This window comes from Ailuropoda melanoleuca, chromosome 8 (assembly GCF_002007445.2).
Source record: "Ailuropoda melanoleuca isolate Jingjing chromosome 8, ASM200744v2, whole genome shotgun sequence".
NCBI lineage: Eukaryota > Metazoa > Chordata > Mammalia > Carnivora > Ursidae > Ailuropoda > Ailuropoda melanoleuca.
This window is the reverse complement of record NC_048225.1, coordinates 127,912,113-127,928,089: the sequence shown is the minus strand read 5'-3', so window position 1 is coordinate 127,928,089 and position 15,977 is coordinate 127,912,113. Positions and strand designations below refer to the sequence as shown.

General features: G+C 38.8%; 1 protein-coding gene across 3 annotated transcripts in view; it reads right to left on the bottom strand.

Annotated features, from left to right (window-relative positions):
* Positions 1 to 15,977, bottom strand: part of ASH1L (ASH1 like histone lysine methyltransferase) — a 176,245-nt gene extending 160,268 nt beyond the window's left edge. For 2 of the 3 annotated variants that reach the window (XM_034667483.1, XM_034667485.1), the window contains exon 1: positions 15,905 to 15,977. The gene's annotated coding sequence lies outside the window, so the exon portion shown is untranslated. Of the gene's footprint in view, positions 1 to 3,495; positions 3,650 to 15,904 lie in introns of all 3 variants that reach the window. The other variant, XM_034667484.1, reaches the window with a different exon arrangement.

The window sequence follows — 15,977 nt, the reverse complement described above, 5'->3', positions numbered from 1 at the left end:
GTTTTTGTTTTAAAAGGTGGAATGGGGTTGCAGTTGTAAGGAATATATATAGATGTTGATTTGTATCCCTAGGGAATTCTAAAATGGCAACAGGAGGGACGTAAAAATTTTACATCAGATTTTCCTATAAATGAATTATTTGCATTCTGACAAGGGTTAGGGACTGTGAACTCAGGACCAATGCATGTGGTTTCACATTAAACAAAAGAGCCACTTCAAAAGGGCACCATTCACATTGTAAATATCTTCCATTTGTTTTTTCATAAAAATTTTCTGTGGAGAAATGAATAGGAATGTAAAATGGTGCAGATACTTTGGAAAACAGTTTGGCAGTTCCTCAAAAGGTTAAATAGAGTTATCAGATGGCCCAGAAAGTTCACTGCTAGGTATATACCCAAGAAAAATGAAAATATGTTCACAGACACTTGTACACAAATGTTCACAGCCACATTATCCATACAATGGAATGTCATTCTCATCAATAAAGAACGAAGTCCAGGGCAACTGGGTGGCTCGGTCAGTTAGGTGTCCGACTCTTGACTTCAGCTCAGGTCATGATCTCATAGTCCTGTGGGACTGTGTTGGGATTTGCCCTCAGTGAGGAGTCTGCTTGAGATTCTCTCCCTCTGTCTTTCCCCCACTCACACACGTGAGCACGGTCTCGGTCTCAAATAAAGAAATCTTAGGAAAGAAAAGAAAAGAAAAGAAAAGAAAAGAAAAGAAAAGAAAAGAAAAGAAAAGAAAAGAAAAGAAAAGAAAAGAAAGGAAAAGAAAAGAAAGGAAAAGAAAAGAAAAGAAAAGAAAAGAAAAGAGAAGAGAAGAGAAGAGAAGAGAAGAGAAAAGAAAAGAAAAGAAAAGAAAAGAAAAGAAAAGAAAAGAAAAGAAAAGAGAAAAGAGTGAGAGAGAGAGAGGGGGAGGGAGGGAAGAAGAAGCAAGCATTGGTACATACTACAATCCAGATGAATCTTAAACATTATGCTAAACGAAAGATGCCAGTTCCAAAAGACAACAAATTATACGATTCCATTTGCGCAAAATGTCCAAAAAAGGAAAATCCATAGAGAAAGAAAGTAGATTAGTGGTTACCTAGGGATAGGGGAAAAGGGGAATCTCTGGGATGGAGTGACCGTTAGCTAATGGACACCAAGATCAAATGTTCTAAAATTAGGTAGTGGGGATGGTTGTATAACAATGTGAATATACCAAGAACCACTGAACTGTACACTTTAAATCAGTAAATTATACACGACACGAAACACACCTTAATTAAAAATTTTCTGGAAGATCAAAATAAGGTACCTTGTGGAAGGGGTCCCTTTCCTTGCATAAAAACAAAATATGGGCTAATGGTAATCTTGTAAAAACTTTTTTCAATTAATAGCTTTCAACATGGTAACAAGCTGATTTATTTGACATATGTTGCTACATGTTGACCTAACTGGCTATTCATTTGGAGAAAACAAAGTTAGATCCATTCTTCACATTATACTCAAAAATAATTTCCTCATGGATTTAAGAGCTATACGCAAAAATGAAAGTATGTGAAGGATATTTGTGAATATTTCTATAGCCTACTGTAGAGAAACTTTCTTAAGCAAATCAAGAAACTAGAAGCCATAAAGGAAAATACTGCCAGATCTGATTATATAAAACATTATAGATCACTATGGTTAAGAGTTATTCTATAAACTGGTAAGTAAGAGATGGCATAATACGAGAGATGTACACAGGCAATCACAGAAGAGATGGAAATAATCAAGTAGAAACATAAAAAGAGGCACCACATCACTAGTAGTCAGGGAGGTATGAGTTAAAACAAGATAGTTTTCACTCTTCGGTTTGGTTGAAATTTAAAACACTGGTAACAACTAACATAAGCAAAGTATACAGGAAAATAAGCACTAGTGGCCATCATCATTTATTTTGGAAAACAATACTTAAAGCATCTATGACAATTTTAAGTGTTACAAACTCTCTGACTTCAATAGCAATTTTACTTTTGAGACTCTTATAAAAAAACAAAAGCACTAAAAATGATTTATTACAGCACTGCTTAATGTGGCCACAGGACAAAAGTTAAATATATATATATATATATATATACATATTCATATATATATGAATATATATATATATTCATACACACACAAATATAGAACCATGTCTGCCATTTTTCAGTAAAAGAGCAAGCATGATGTTATCATGTGTAAGGAACAGGAATAAAAAACCCATATGTATTTGTATGCATAGAGAAATAAGTCCAAATGATGATACATCAGCTAACAGCACTGGTTATTTTAGGGGTAAAGGTCTGGAAGTAAAAAGGAAATAAAATTATGTATATTTTTTCTTGACCTATTACAGAATTTGTATTAGTTTCATAATTAAGCAAAAATCCAATAAAAACATATTTTTAAAAGATCTGAAATACACATAGCTCCCATATGTCCACACCTCCCAAAGTCTTTTTTTTTTTTTTTTAAGATTTTATTTATTTATTCGACAGAGATAGAGACAGCCAGCGAGAGAGGGAACACAAGCAGGGGGAGTGGGAGAGGAAGAAGCAGGCTCATAGCAGAGGAGCCTGATGTGGGGCTCGATCCCATAATGCAGGGATCACGCCCTGAGCCGAAGGCAGACGCTTAACCGCTGTGCCACCCAGGCACCCCCACACCTCTCAAAGTCTTGCTGGTGTGTTAATATCTATATGAAATTGAGCAAAGTAACCCAATCAACTGTGGACATACTTTCTAACTCCAATATTCTACTACTAGTTATTTTCTTAAAACATTCCTCTCCTGTTCATTTCCATTTAATAGTCTACCACGCATTACACACATCTTTATTTTTTTATTATTTTACTGTGGTAAGAACACTTAACATGAGATTTACCCTCTTAACAAATTTTTAAGTGTGCAATACAGTACTGTTGACTACAGGCACAACGTTATACAGCACATCTCCAGAGCTTATTCATCTTGCTTGACTGAAACTTCACACCTGTTGATAAGGAATTCTCCATTTCCCCTACTCCTAACTACAGACCTCTTCAAACTAGACTACCATCCGTTTTTTTAAGACGGAAAAAAGGTAAATCGGACTTTATAAAATATGAATTTCTGTTCATCAAAAGAAACCACCATGAAAGTGAAAAGGCAAGCCAAACATTGGATAATGTTATGTGCAAGGCATACATTGGAGAAAAGGACTGGATTTGGTATATTAAGAGCAGATACTTTACAAAAAAAGATATCCAAATACCCAACAAGCACCAAAAGATGCTCAACCTCACCAATAATCAGGGAAATGCAAATCAATACCACAACAAAATGCTATTACCCACGAAAATGGCTAAAATTAAAAAGAATGACTACAAATGTTGGTGAAGACGTGGAACAAATGGAACAGCTACACATTCCTGGTTCAGTTACAAAGTCATACAATCAGTTTGGAAAACTGTTCGACGGTATTTACTAAAGATAAAAATATGCTTACCCTGTGGCCCAGCAATTCCACTCCTAGGTATATGCCAAAGAGAAATGAGTGCATATTGTTCAACGAAAGAGGGGAGGTGACCAGGTAAGGCTTCACAGCATCAACTTGAACTTTGTCTCAGAAGATGGGTAGGTGTTCTCTAAGCAGCCAGGCACTGGGAGGAACATGAAAGTCATGAAGATATAAACGAACTGTGTTTGGGAAGGATGACGGTTCCAAAGAGCTGAAGCACAAGGGTAAGAGACCCAGTGAGACACAAAGCTGAAGTGGTAGACAGGATCTTGAAGAAAGAGCTAAACAGTCTGTTATGCCAAGAGACACGGTCAGGATTGGATTTAGAAACTGCATTCAGAAAGGTGTGTAGGACGTAGCTAAGGAAGCTAGGTAACTGTAGCCAGGAAGCCAGTCAGGGTGGGGCACAGAGAGGTAATTCTCACTTTGCTGCCATTTTACCCATTCTGAAGAGTAACTGCTTTTCTTATACCCAACCTACCATTTTAAGAGCAAACACTGTTGAACCACAGGTAAAGAATGCAACTGTCATTCCATAATATTCATAATTAAGAGGCCTATGAAACAAGGGGTATTGGTCTACAACCAAAATTACCTATAGACTCCCCAAAATTATATATAGCAAAAATTTTACGTGTATATGTGCACTTTTTGGGAAATGGTACAAAGATTTCATTGTATTCTTAATGGGGCCCATAACAACAGCAACAACAACTACTACAACTACTACTACCACTGTTACTACTATTACTACTACTACTACCACCACCACTACCACTGCCACAAAAGGAGTTATAATCCTCTGTTTTTGAGGCCAGCTTCTAAGGTAAGGTACAGAATGGATACCCAGGAAACTAGGAGATGGTCATTTTGAACCACCTAAGTCTCAATGAATAGTTTCCAGATTTTTGTGGAATAGATTTATTTAGAAATATTTTTATTTTTATTTTTTTATTTTTATTTTTTTTTTTTAAAGATTTTATTTATTTATTTGACAGAGATAGAGACAGCCAGAGAGAGAGGGAACACAAGCAGGGGGAGTGGGAGAAGCAGGCTCATAGCAGAGGAGCCCGATGTGGGGCTCGCCCATAACGCTGGGATCACGCCCTGAGCCGAAGGCAGACGCTTAACCGCTGTGCCACCCAGGCGCCCCAGAAATATTTTTAGAGACTTATCTGAATCCCAAATCATATTACCATCTTAAACATCTCAGTTTCTACTTAAGAAGAACACCAGATTAGGAGGAAATTTTTGGTAGTGTTTTCTTAAGGACATCATTTACCAGGAAGAGAAATGGCTCTCTAATGCACACAACTGATGATTCTGACTTTGACATGGGAAAAAGAAATCATACATGATGGACCCTTAATTCTCCGGGGATTTCTATAAAATTGCAACAAGATGTCAGATAACCCTGGGGAATATGTTGTTATTAGAAATGTTTCCCTTCAATGTTCTGGAATTAATTTCTCTTCCTGGACTGACAAAGTCCAAAACTACTGGCCTTTTAGGCATAGTGCCAATTCAACAGATGGGCCCTACATTTTCCTAATGGTAGTGGTGGACTGTCAAGTGTGAAGTCATGTACTCAAGCAAGACAGTATCTGTTTCATGCAGTAGCTAAGAGGATTTCTGATAGGGTTTTAAATCAACGACATAAAATAACCTATATGCTGTGATTTTGTCTGTAATTTTTTTTAAATTATTTATTTATTTGAGAGACACAGAGAGAGAGATTGAGAGAATGAGTGGGAGAGGGAGAAGCAGAATCCCTGCAGAGCAGGAAGCCTGATGTGGGACTCGATCCCAGGACCCTGGGATCATGACCTGAGCTGAAGGCAGACGCTCAACTGACTGAGCCACCCAGGCGCCCCTTGTCTGTAATTTCTATTCCTTTCTATTTTTGACACCTCAAATACATTTAAATAGACCCTTACCCAAACCCAGATGTCCCAAAATATGCAATAAGTCTAACCTAAACAATATTAAGCCCCTAATTCCTTCAAGTATTGGATCTTACGCACATATTCTCAGATATTAATGTGTTGATTCAGTAAGTCCACAGATGAAACACCAGCTTCTTTAAAGGTTTAACAATGCCCAGTGATAGACCAAAGAAGAAAACAGGAGGCAGCTTGATCTCACTCTAAATTTTCAAAGCCAGGAATGGTTATCATGTGAACGGGTAAAGAAGCTTCATGTCTTTTGACACTTCCTTATTTTATTATTATTTTTTAAAGTTTATTTAAGTAATCTCTACATCCAACATGGGGCTCAAACTCACCACCCTGGGATCAAAAGCTTTATGCTCCTCCAACTGAGCCAGCCAGGCACCCCAAAACCTCATTATTTTTTAAATTTATATTTATTTATTTTCCTTTATGTTGCCCTCCACAATGGATATCTAGGAAGGTAGTGACCATTCTGGCCACTTTTTCTGAGTATCTAGTAAAGACAGGCACTCTGGCTTTCACTTTCATATAAAATGAGTGTTCTGATCTATGCAGCACAATCAAAAAGCTATTTAACAGATAAAAAAATAAATCAGTTCATCAACCATTTTATTTCTGTCTCTATGTCTTTACTGGTTAGTCCTTGCTAGCTTTTAAGAAAATATTATTCCTAAAATTATCAAACAATTCTTTCAGCCCTGGCATTACTGATTAAATGCCTCTAAATGTCAAGAATTCATTCCAAGAACTTCATCTCTTCTCTATCTACACTCACTCTCCAGGTAATCTCATCAAATCCCATGGCTCTAAACAGCATCTCTACCCTGATCAACCACCAAATTTGTATTTGCCCCAATACTGAGGTTTATATATCAAACTTCCTACTCAATATCTCAACTGGAAACATTTAATAGAAAACTCAAAATCAGTACATCCAAACCAAATTCTTCCTTTCTGCACTCCTGCAACCTGCCTCTCCTATGTTCCAAATTTCAGTAAATGGCACCCAATGTTGAGGCCATCATCGTAGTCAATCTTGACTACTCTTTTTCTCAGACCCCACAGCCAATCTAAGTTACCATTCCTCCCCCCCTTTAAAAATATATCCTGCAGGGTGCCTGGGTGGTTCAGTCGGTTAAGTGTCTGCCTTCAGCTCGGGTCATGATCCCAGTGGGATCAAGCACCGCGTTGGGCTCCCTGCTTCTCCCTCTGCCTGCCGCTCCCCCTGCTTGTGCTCTGTCTCTCTCTCTCTGACAAATAAATATTTTTAAAAATAAAATAAAATTAAAATAAAAATGTATCCCAAATCCATCTCCCTGATAACACCCTAAGTTCAACTCACAATCATCTCTTGCCTCAAATATCACAATGGCCTAACTGGTCACTCTGGCTGCATCATTCTTGCCTTTCAAAGTGTATATATTAGATCAAGTCACATCCTTCCTCAGACCTCCCAACAGGCTCCTATCAAATCTAGAATAAGATCTAGACACTTACTTAGTCCAGTCTTATAAGTCCCTAAGTTCTATAGTGCATGGCTTCCTCTTCTATTTCCTATCATTCATCCTCACCTTGTTTACTCTGCTCTAGCCCTTTCTTATTTCTTAAACACAGCAAACATACTACTGCCCAGGTCTTATGTTCATGCCCCAGACAGCCGCATGGGGTGCTTCGTATCCTGCAGGTCTCTACTCAAATACCACTGGCTCAAAGGACTTCCCTAACCATTGAACATCCCCTTATTTTGTTTACATTTCCTTTAAAACACCTGTCATGGAAATGCTATGACATGATATCCATTTATGTAATACCTATCTTACTAGAAAGTGAGCATCAATGATTTTTTTAAGTAATCTCTACACCCAGCATGGGGCTTGAACTCAAGACCCTGAGATCAAGAGTTGCACACTCTACCGACTGAGCCAGCCAGGTGCCCCTGAAAGCAATGATTTTTGACTGCTGTATTCACTGCTGTACCCCCTGGGCTTAGAACAGTACCTGGTATAACATAAGTACACAATTAATATTTACTGAATGAAAGACTATATATCCTTCTGTTAGAAGGCACAGGAAACAGAATGCTGGTTTTAGTTTTTATTTGACTCTGAACAGAGGACTTAATCTACTGATATCCCAAAGGACTAACTGTCCAGTAGATTGCCTGGATAAAACACAGGCACATAATAAAGATCCCCAAGAGGAAGAGATTTTTGTCCTAGAACTGACTCACTCTGGCATAAAATAATCATATCCCAAGACACTCTTTCAAAAATCTTTACAATACCTTGCTTGAACCACATGTAATATGATGGCAGCACATTACAGCAGTACTAAAACATCTTGTTCTGGAAGAGTAAAATGAAAATGCCCAAGGACCTTATTTTTGTTCATTCATCACTATATCCTAAAGTCTAGCACATAATAAACACTCAATAAACTGAGGTGGTTTAGTGAAAGCAATGGGTTCTGCTTTGGAAGAATACACTGGGCTCCTAAAAATCAAAGAAATGCTGATCAGCTTTAAAAAGAGAACTGTCCTGGGGCACCTGGGTGGCTCAGTCAGTTAAGCATATGCCTTTAGCTCAGGTCATGATCTCAGAGTCCTGGGATTGAGACCCACTTCAGTTCCCTGCTCAGCAGGGAGTTTGCTTCTCCCTCTCCCTCTGCCCCCACCATGCACACATGCTCTCTCTCTCTCTCTCTCAAATAAATAAAATCTTAAGACAAGAAAGAAAGAAAAGAAGAAAAGAAAAGAAAAGAAAAGAGAAGAAAGAAAGGAAGAAAGAAAGAACGAACTGTCCTAACTAAACCCAATTCAGTTCAAAGACTTAAGGTTCTCTGCCCCAAAAACCTCACACTGAAAGATATATTCCTGTTCACTTTGGAGACAAGTCCTTGATTTGGTAAGAAGCAACGGCAAAACATAAAAGTCTAGTCTCAGGGCGCTTGGCTCAGTTGACAGAGCACGTGACTCTTGACCTCAGGACTATAAATTCGAGTGCCATGTTGAGTCTACGCAGACATTACTTAAACACAAAATCTTAAGGAACAAACAAACAAACAAAAAAACCCTGGAGTTACAGGGGAGAACACAAGAGTAAAATTCATAGGTGAGGAAAATAAGAGAACATAAATTGAGAATTAGAAAAAATACATATACGTGTAACAAAGTGTTTATACATACTTTCAAAAATGTATTTTGTGTATTCTTACCTCCTATAGGCATTATATACAAAGGAGGTCATTTGCTTTCCTTAAAAAAATTTCTCTTTTTAGGAAATAAATAAATAAATAATTGCAAGTCTGTATTATGTACTTGCTACGTGACAAACATTACGCTAAGCACTTCTCACATATTATCTAGTACAATCTTTCAAAAGCCCTATGCTGTATTATCGTCATTTTACAGTGAAGAAAACCAAAGACCGTTAAGTATTTTGCTAAAGATTACACAGCAAGTAGCAAAACTGGGATCTGAGCCCAGTCAATCCGATTTCTGAGTCCATGATCTTAATCACTATTTAGGATTTTCAACAAATTGAGGGGAAATATACCAATGTGAGGGTGGGAGATTTGTTCATTATTAAGAAAAGCAATTATACAATGTCTTTATTTGGCTGGATGCATATTATAGTAACAATAACGCGTTAACAAAGATATTGAAGGAGTGAAGTATATTCTAGTAAAAGTTTTCTGAGTAACTAAAACAAACAATTATTTACTTGATTCTAATCTTTGTTAGAAATTACCTTGAACAGTAACAGCACAGTACTACTTTGTCTAAGCAGAGTGTATGGAACACAGTTCCGCCTTTGTTCTGTTGATCTCTAAGTACGAAACCCAACCTTACATAGTACTGACGACACATGAAATCATAGGAAAACAGGTAGAAAGTACAGATACAAATTACAGTCCCCTAAACTCATTTGGCTAATGTTATTTTCATTTTCATACCTTTGCAGATGATCTTCCCTTACCTAGAATGCCCCCTCTAAACCTTACTGAGTAACTCATATTTATCTTTCAACACCTGGCTCTTCCCCCTTGCAGGAAGCTATTCTTAACCTTTTCTTAACATGATCTTACTATATTCACTACTTTATGAGGCAGAAAAATAAAAAAAAATCTCTTCTCCCAACACCTAAGCACAGAAATGGAAATGAGATTTGCATCAGAAAAATGTTAGTTGGTTGAATGAGAGATGAACACAAAAAATACTCCTTTTTATTTGTTTTTTTAAAGTAGGCTCCAGGCCTGTTGCGGAGATCAAGACCTGAACTGAGATCAAGAGTTGGACGTTCAACCGACTGAGCCACCCAGGTGCCGCAGAAAGAATACTTGTTAAACAGAATTAAACTCTGACTTTATCTACGTTTATATAACTTTTTTTCTGTACACACACATACACACACAAAATTAACTTAAATCTCTCTTGTGGTTTCAAGGTGATTACTCTTTTTTGATATGTTTCTGCATCTAAATTTTAACTTCCTAACGTGTGTTATCACTTCATTTGATGTACTCTATCCTTGAGATTTATATCCTCTGATCTTCTGTGAAGACCTTTACACTACATATAATATTGTTTACCCAGGAATTATTATACATGATTGATTCACTCCCGTTTTCTCAAATGTTAGTTAGCGGTTTCTTCTTTCAAAGTCAATCTTTTAAATTCTCTCCATTCACCCCTATTAGGCTTCTTCTTCTTTTTTTAAAGATTCATTCATTCATTCATTCATTCATTCATTCATTCATTCATTCATTCATTCATTTGACAGAGAGAGACAGCCAGGGAAAGAGGGAACACAAGCAGGGGAAGTGGGAGAGGAAGAAGCAGGCTCCCACGGGAGGAGGGAGCCAGCCTCGGGGCTTGATCCAGGACGCTGGGATCACGCCCTGAGCCGTAGGCAGACGCTTAAAGACTGAGCCACCCAGGTGCCCCCCTATTAAGCTTCTTATATTAGCAAACATTTAAATTCTGGTGCCTCCATTTTCAGCAGTGCTGAATTTAAAAAAAACATTATCATAAGGAATATCTCCTCCATACTCTAAATAATGTCACTTCTATCAAGAAGCCAACAATATAGCTACTTTCGAATCTGACACTGTCCACCTGTGGTCTCAGGACAAATTAGACGGAATGAGAAGGGTGATTTGTTATCAAGTGTGGAAAAGATAAAATGTAAACCAAGTCAAAGATTCAGGATTCATTTACTGTGGAACTATAACATAAAACAAAAGATAAGTTAACCAAAGCTTCACTGGTGATAGAACTCACATTCATAATTCTGTCAGCCTTTTATAGAAGGCTAATTTCTACTTTACTAGTAATCACTTCAAATCTCTACATTCTGATTTATCTTTGGAACAATAGGAATATTTACTTTCTTTTTCTACAGTGTTTCTATACTCATCATGATTACCCTGCTCTGTACCATGGTTTGTATTTAACAACTGAAGCAATGGTATGGACTTTCAAATGTCCACAATCAGAATTTCAAAATTCAAAACAATGTTATTTCATACTGTTTAAGCTGATTTTAGACCAACTTCAGCTCCCGTTCAACATCACCAGTCTTACCTCATTTCTTTTTGGTAATCAGATCCAGTTAGAAAATCAAGAAGAAGAAGAACTCAAAAATGTTTTTAGCATCTTGTTACTAGCACTTAAAAAACAAAACAAAACAAAACAAAAACACACCAGACTATAAGAGAGACATTATTTCTCACTTGTACATTAGAAAAAAGCTGATAAGCTTTTCTGGCAAACACAGAAACTGTGTGCATTTTTCAATGCAAACAACTAAAAAGCAGTGAGGTGAATTCTATTCTGTTCATTTCTTATAGTTTGCAGAGGGAATCCCTACTGACAGGTAAAACAGATTCAAAGTAGTTTAATTCCACTTATTATCAGATACTTTTATTTAAAAAGTTATATAGACCTAACTATAGAGAAATAATTCCCCATTAAAGTGTAAAAAGAATGCATACACTAAGTATTTACGAATGAAATTATACAATACCTGAAAGATTTGCTTCAGAAGAAGCAAAGCTGGGGAGGCAGCAGAGACCATTAGATAACTGGGTGGTGGTAACTGTTGAAGCTGGATGTTGAGTATAGAACAACTCACTACAGTATTCTCTTCATTTCTGTATGTTTGTAATTTCCCACATTTAAGTTTTTTGTTTTTTGTTTTATTTGACAGAGAGACACACAGCGAGAGAGGGAACACATGCAGGGGGAGTGGGAGAGGGAGAAGCAGGCTTCCCGCCAAGCAGGGAGCGGGATGCAGGGCTGGATCCCAGGATCCTGGGACCATAACCTGAGCCTAAGGCAGCCGCTTAACGACTGAGCCACCCAGGCGCCCCTGAAATTTCCCACATTTAAAAAATGAACAAAATAAAATGGAAAAGGCATACAGTTCTGTCGTCAACTTGCATATGTCTGAGAGCAAATGACTAAGAACTACAAAAAGCAAAACCTTTTAATGCTAAAATAAATTTTATAGATTCTTCAAATATATATGTTAGATGTTCAACGAAGGCAATACAACTCTTGAACTAACAAGGTTATTAAATTTCTGTTATCACTTAAATCTGCAATTTATTATATTGTGTCAATATCACACTACCATTAACCACCCCTAATGAGGCAGTCACTAAAATACTGATTTCTAAAACATGGAACGTAAGATTGACAGTTATCATTAACTAAGAAGACAAATCATAAATTTGAAAAGCTAGCCTCTCCATACAAAAGAATATAAACCAAAAAATGACAATTTAAGGAAAAAAATAATTAAAAAAAAAACAACAAAATAACTCAAAACAAAAATTACTTTCATTGCCCTGTTTAATGGCAACCAGGTTTAAGACACTTCATGCTTCTAGAAAGGCTGACACAAAGTAGACTTCTCATCAGACAACAGTTAAGACTGTATATTACCTTTAAACGACTCAGACCAAAACATATAACTCAAAAAGCAATATGAAATTTTTAACTGGAAATGCACCACCTACAGATAATGGTAAAACTTCTCTACTGTGTACAGACAGATCATTTTGGCAGGACTGAATGAGGCCACTTCTTTATTTGTAAGGCCTAGAAGACGACTTAGGATAAAACCTCAAGTGGTACTACTGCTAATGCCATAAAGACACAATGCCTAGCAAGATATATGGGCAAGTTATGCTCCATATTTTAGAACACAACTCAAAAATATGACATGAAAATTGCTATTATTACCTGATCCTTAAAGATCCTGAAGGATTTTCTGTAATTATTGCAAGCATTATTTTTTAAATTATGAAGTATCTCATACATCCAAGACTATATAAATACATATCTATATGCACACACACTAGACACATACGTATAACATGCTATTTAAAAAACCCACAAATTTATTCCCCAAGTTAAAAATTAGAGAAAATATTAAACTTTTCACAAATTTCCACGACTTTCTCACACACACGCCATAACAATAAAGAGAGAGACAATCACACCATTTTTCCTCGGATCTTTCCATTACCTTACCGAATCCTGTAATCTATGCTATCAAAACACCCTTCTGAATTTCTTGTTCTTTTAAAAATGCAGTGATTATTTTAAAATTTCCAGTACTAGATTCATGGGTAGTCTGTCCAATAGCTACTGCATTTTATCCCAGAAGGGTTTCCTGGATGCATGTACACCCAAAAAAATGACATTAAGACTTTTGTTACAAACCCATTACAGAAATACATTGAAAACAAAATAAGGAATGTAACCAAAGTATGGCTTCTTTTCAAAAACACCAGATGATACCAAAACACATTTTATAACAAAAAGTTGCATAGAGAGTGGGAACACTTGATAGCTTCCCAAGAATAAATAATGGCAAAAACTCTGCAATTAAGTCATGAAACCTCAACTTTTAGGAATATTCTTCCCTCCTCCTTGCCCTTTTGAAAACCTCCACCATCACAGAATCCTTAGCTTCAAATGGATTAGAATCTCTTCAAGGACAGAAGCCACATATTACTCATCTTTGTGCCTCCTGCATAGAATTCAGTCAATAATGTTTGTTATACGTAACATAAACTTCAGTAAATGAGCTTCGGAAGCAAAACCGGAAAGAGGAATTTAAGAATAAAAAGGAAAAAGAATAAAGCTTTAAATATTTGAGCAATATATTTTCTTACCACCTAATTCAGAATCATGTACTAACACTGCAAAAATGAGTTTATAAAGAATAAAAAAGAATAAAAGACATGTCCTTTAAGTTTTCCTTCCTTTCAGTGCACTCAAAAACTATCACATCTTTCACCTTAAACTCATACCAACATCTTCATCTCCAAAGCTCTATGTATTTTAAAACGCTTTCAAATGAGACCCAAATATAAAAAGGTTCTACTTCACAATTTAAGTTCCTGAAGTTGTATGCATAATATGTGATTGTGCTTATGCTCATTTAACAGTGAGGGTCTTTCATCAGATTCTCAGAAGGATCAGTGACCCCAAAAAACTTTAAGAACTACTAATCCAGCATATCAAAACACTCTATTTTCTAGAGATACACACTTAAGCTGCCTAAATTCAAGTATTTTTCCCTCATATTCACTGACGGAATCCTTACTGCAAAATTAGTCTTTAAAGAACTCCTTCAATCTGGCCAAAAAGTTCCAATACCGATGTATAGCAACAACTCCCAGATCCCCAAAACAGTTTATTCATAAATGCCAAAAGAAAATGCAAAAGAAGGCACACTGTATCACAAACTTGCCATGCTTTTAGAATGGTAAACAGACCTGTATCCTTCCATATAAAATTGTCTGGGATATGTAAATTTCCTCCAAATTGAACAGACTTTTTAGGAAAGTTTTAGTTTCAAGTCCACACTGACTTGTCCTCCTCGCTGGACTTAATAACCCATCACTGTCATGGCAAGTCCCCTCATAGGCACCCAGGTTGTTTCAACAGGGTCACCTTGATTATTCTCACCCCAAGGCAGGGACCACCGAGTAATTATTCAATAAAACATCTGTTGCATGAATGAAAGAAGATCCTCCCTCCGAAAGATTGGAAGTTAGGCGGTCAGCCCCTCCTACAGCTGCTCCAGTACAAGTTTCAGCTGTGAAAGACATCCCTCTCTCAAATACACAACCTAAGTGTCAGAAACGCTCTGATTCCTCCATAAACAAGAAAGAATACAGTCGTGGATGCCCATTTCCTACAGGCCAACCTAGCAGGCCAGCCTATGATGCACACATCTGTGTGACACAAGTGATCTCTGGCAGATACAATGCAGCCAATCGCATCCGCCCCTATCGTTCGGGAAACCGGACGGGTCCCACGAGACCTCCCGAGGTGCCCGAGGCGCGTGGGGAACGCAGCACCGGACAAGCAGTCACGGTACCTGAGGTAGGGTCTCAACTTTGTCACCAACTTACAGTGTGACCTTGGAAAAAGGATCCCTTTATGCCTCCATTTCCTACTTTATAAATGGGAGAAAACATCTCTTCTACCATTTTCGCCCAGAGATGTAGGATCACAAAGAACAGAGCGTTCCGAAAAGCGTACAAGCTCTGTTATGCGGTTGGGTGTCAGCACCGACTCAGGCCAACAAAAAGGCCATCCATTCCGTACAGCCTCGCGGGAGCGGTTCGGTGCCAGAGACTCGGGTTCGCACGCACACAACCCACTCCGGCCAGAGGCGCAAACTACTCGGAAGACCACGACCGGCCGCGACGAGCGTCCCCCGCCCCCGGCCCCGCGCGCAGATGTTACACTGTGCGCGATACCGCCATGACTCCGCTTTCCCGACCAGCGGTAAGGCGCTCCCAATTTCCACAACACACACGCGTGTCCACCGGAAGGGGACATCCCAAATTTTCTTCTAAAAATTAGGTAACTCGTGAGGGAAACTCCAGCACACTTACACAAATCCGAGCCAACTCTTCCGGAACACTTTCCTGCCTCGCACACACACACACAAACACCAGCACACCATCTGTCTTCCAAACCAAAAACATGTCTTTCCGTGTCCAAACTCCCCAGGAACATCCATGCAACTTACACCCCTGAGGGCCGAGCGCGCAGGGTCGAGCACCCCCCGAAGCCCACCTCCCGGACCACTCTCCCCGGACCCGGGGGGATGCTCCCGCCGCGCCTCCGCGACGCGCCAACTAACCTGTCAGGGGCTCGGGCGACTCCGCCTCCGCTCGCCGACTTTCCCGCCCCCCTCCCCCCAGGCCGGGAGCCCGCCCGTCAGGGACACCCCCTTCCCCCCCGCCGGGAGGGACTTCCCGGTACGCTCAGGATCCCCTCGCCTCCCTCCCCTCCCCCACCCTGCCGCCTCTCTCCCGGAGGTCCAGCAAATAAATCAATAAAATCTTTAAAACAGGCTCGTCTCACTCACGGAGCACTTAGGCCCGAAGCCTCCGCGGGCGGTTCTGCTCACCGTGTCAGAGGCCGACGCCGAGCGAGAGGAGAGCGCAGGGAAGTGGGGAAGGGGGGCGGCCGCCAGCAGCTCC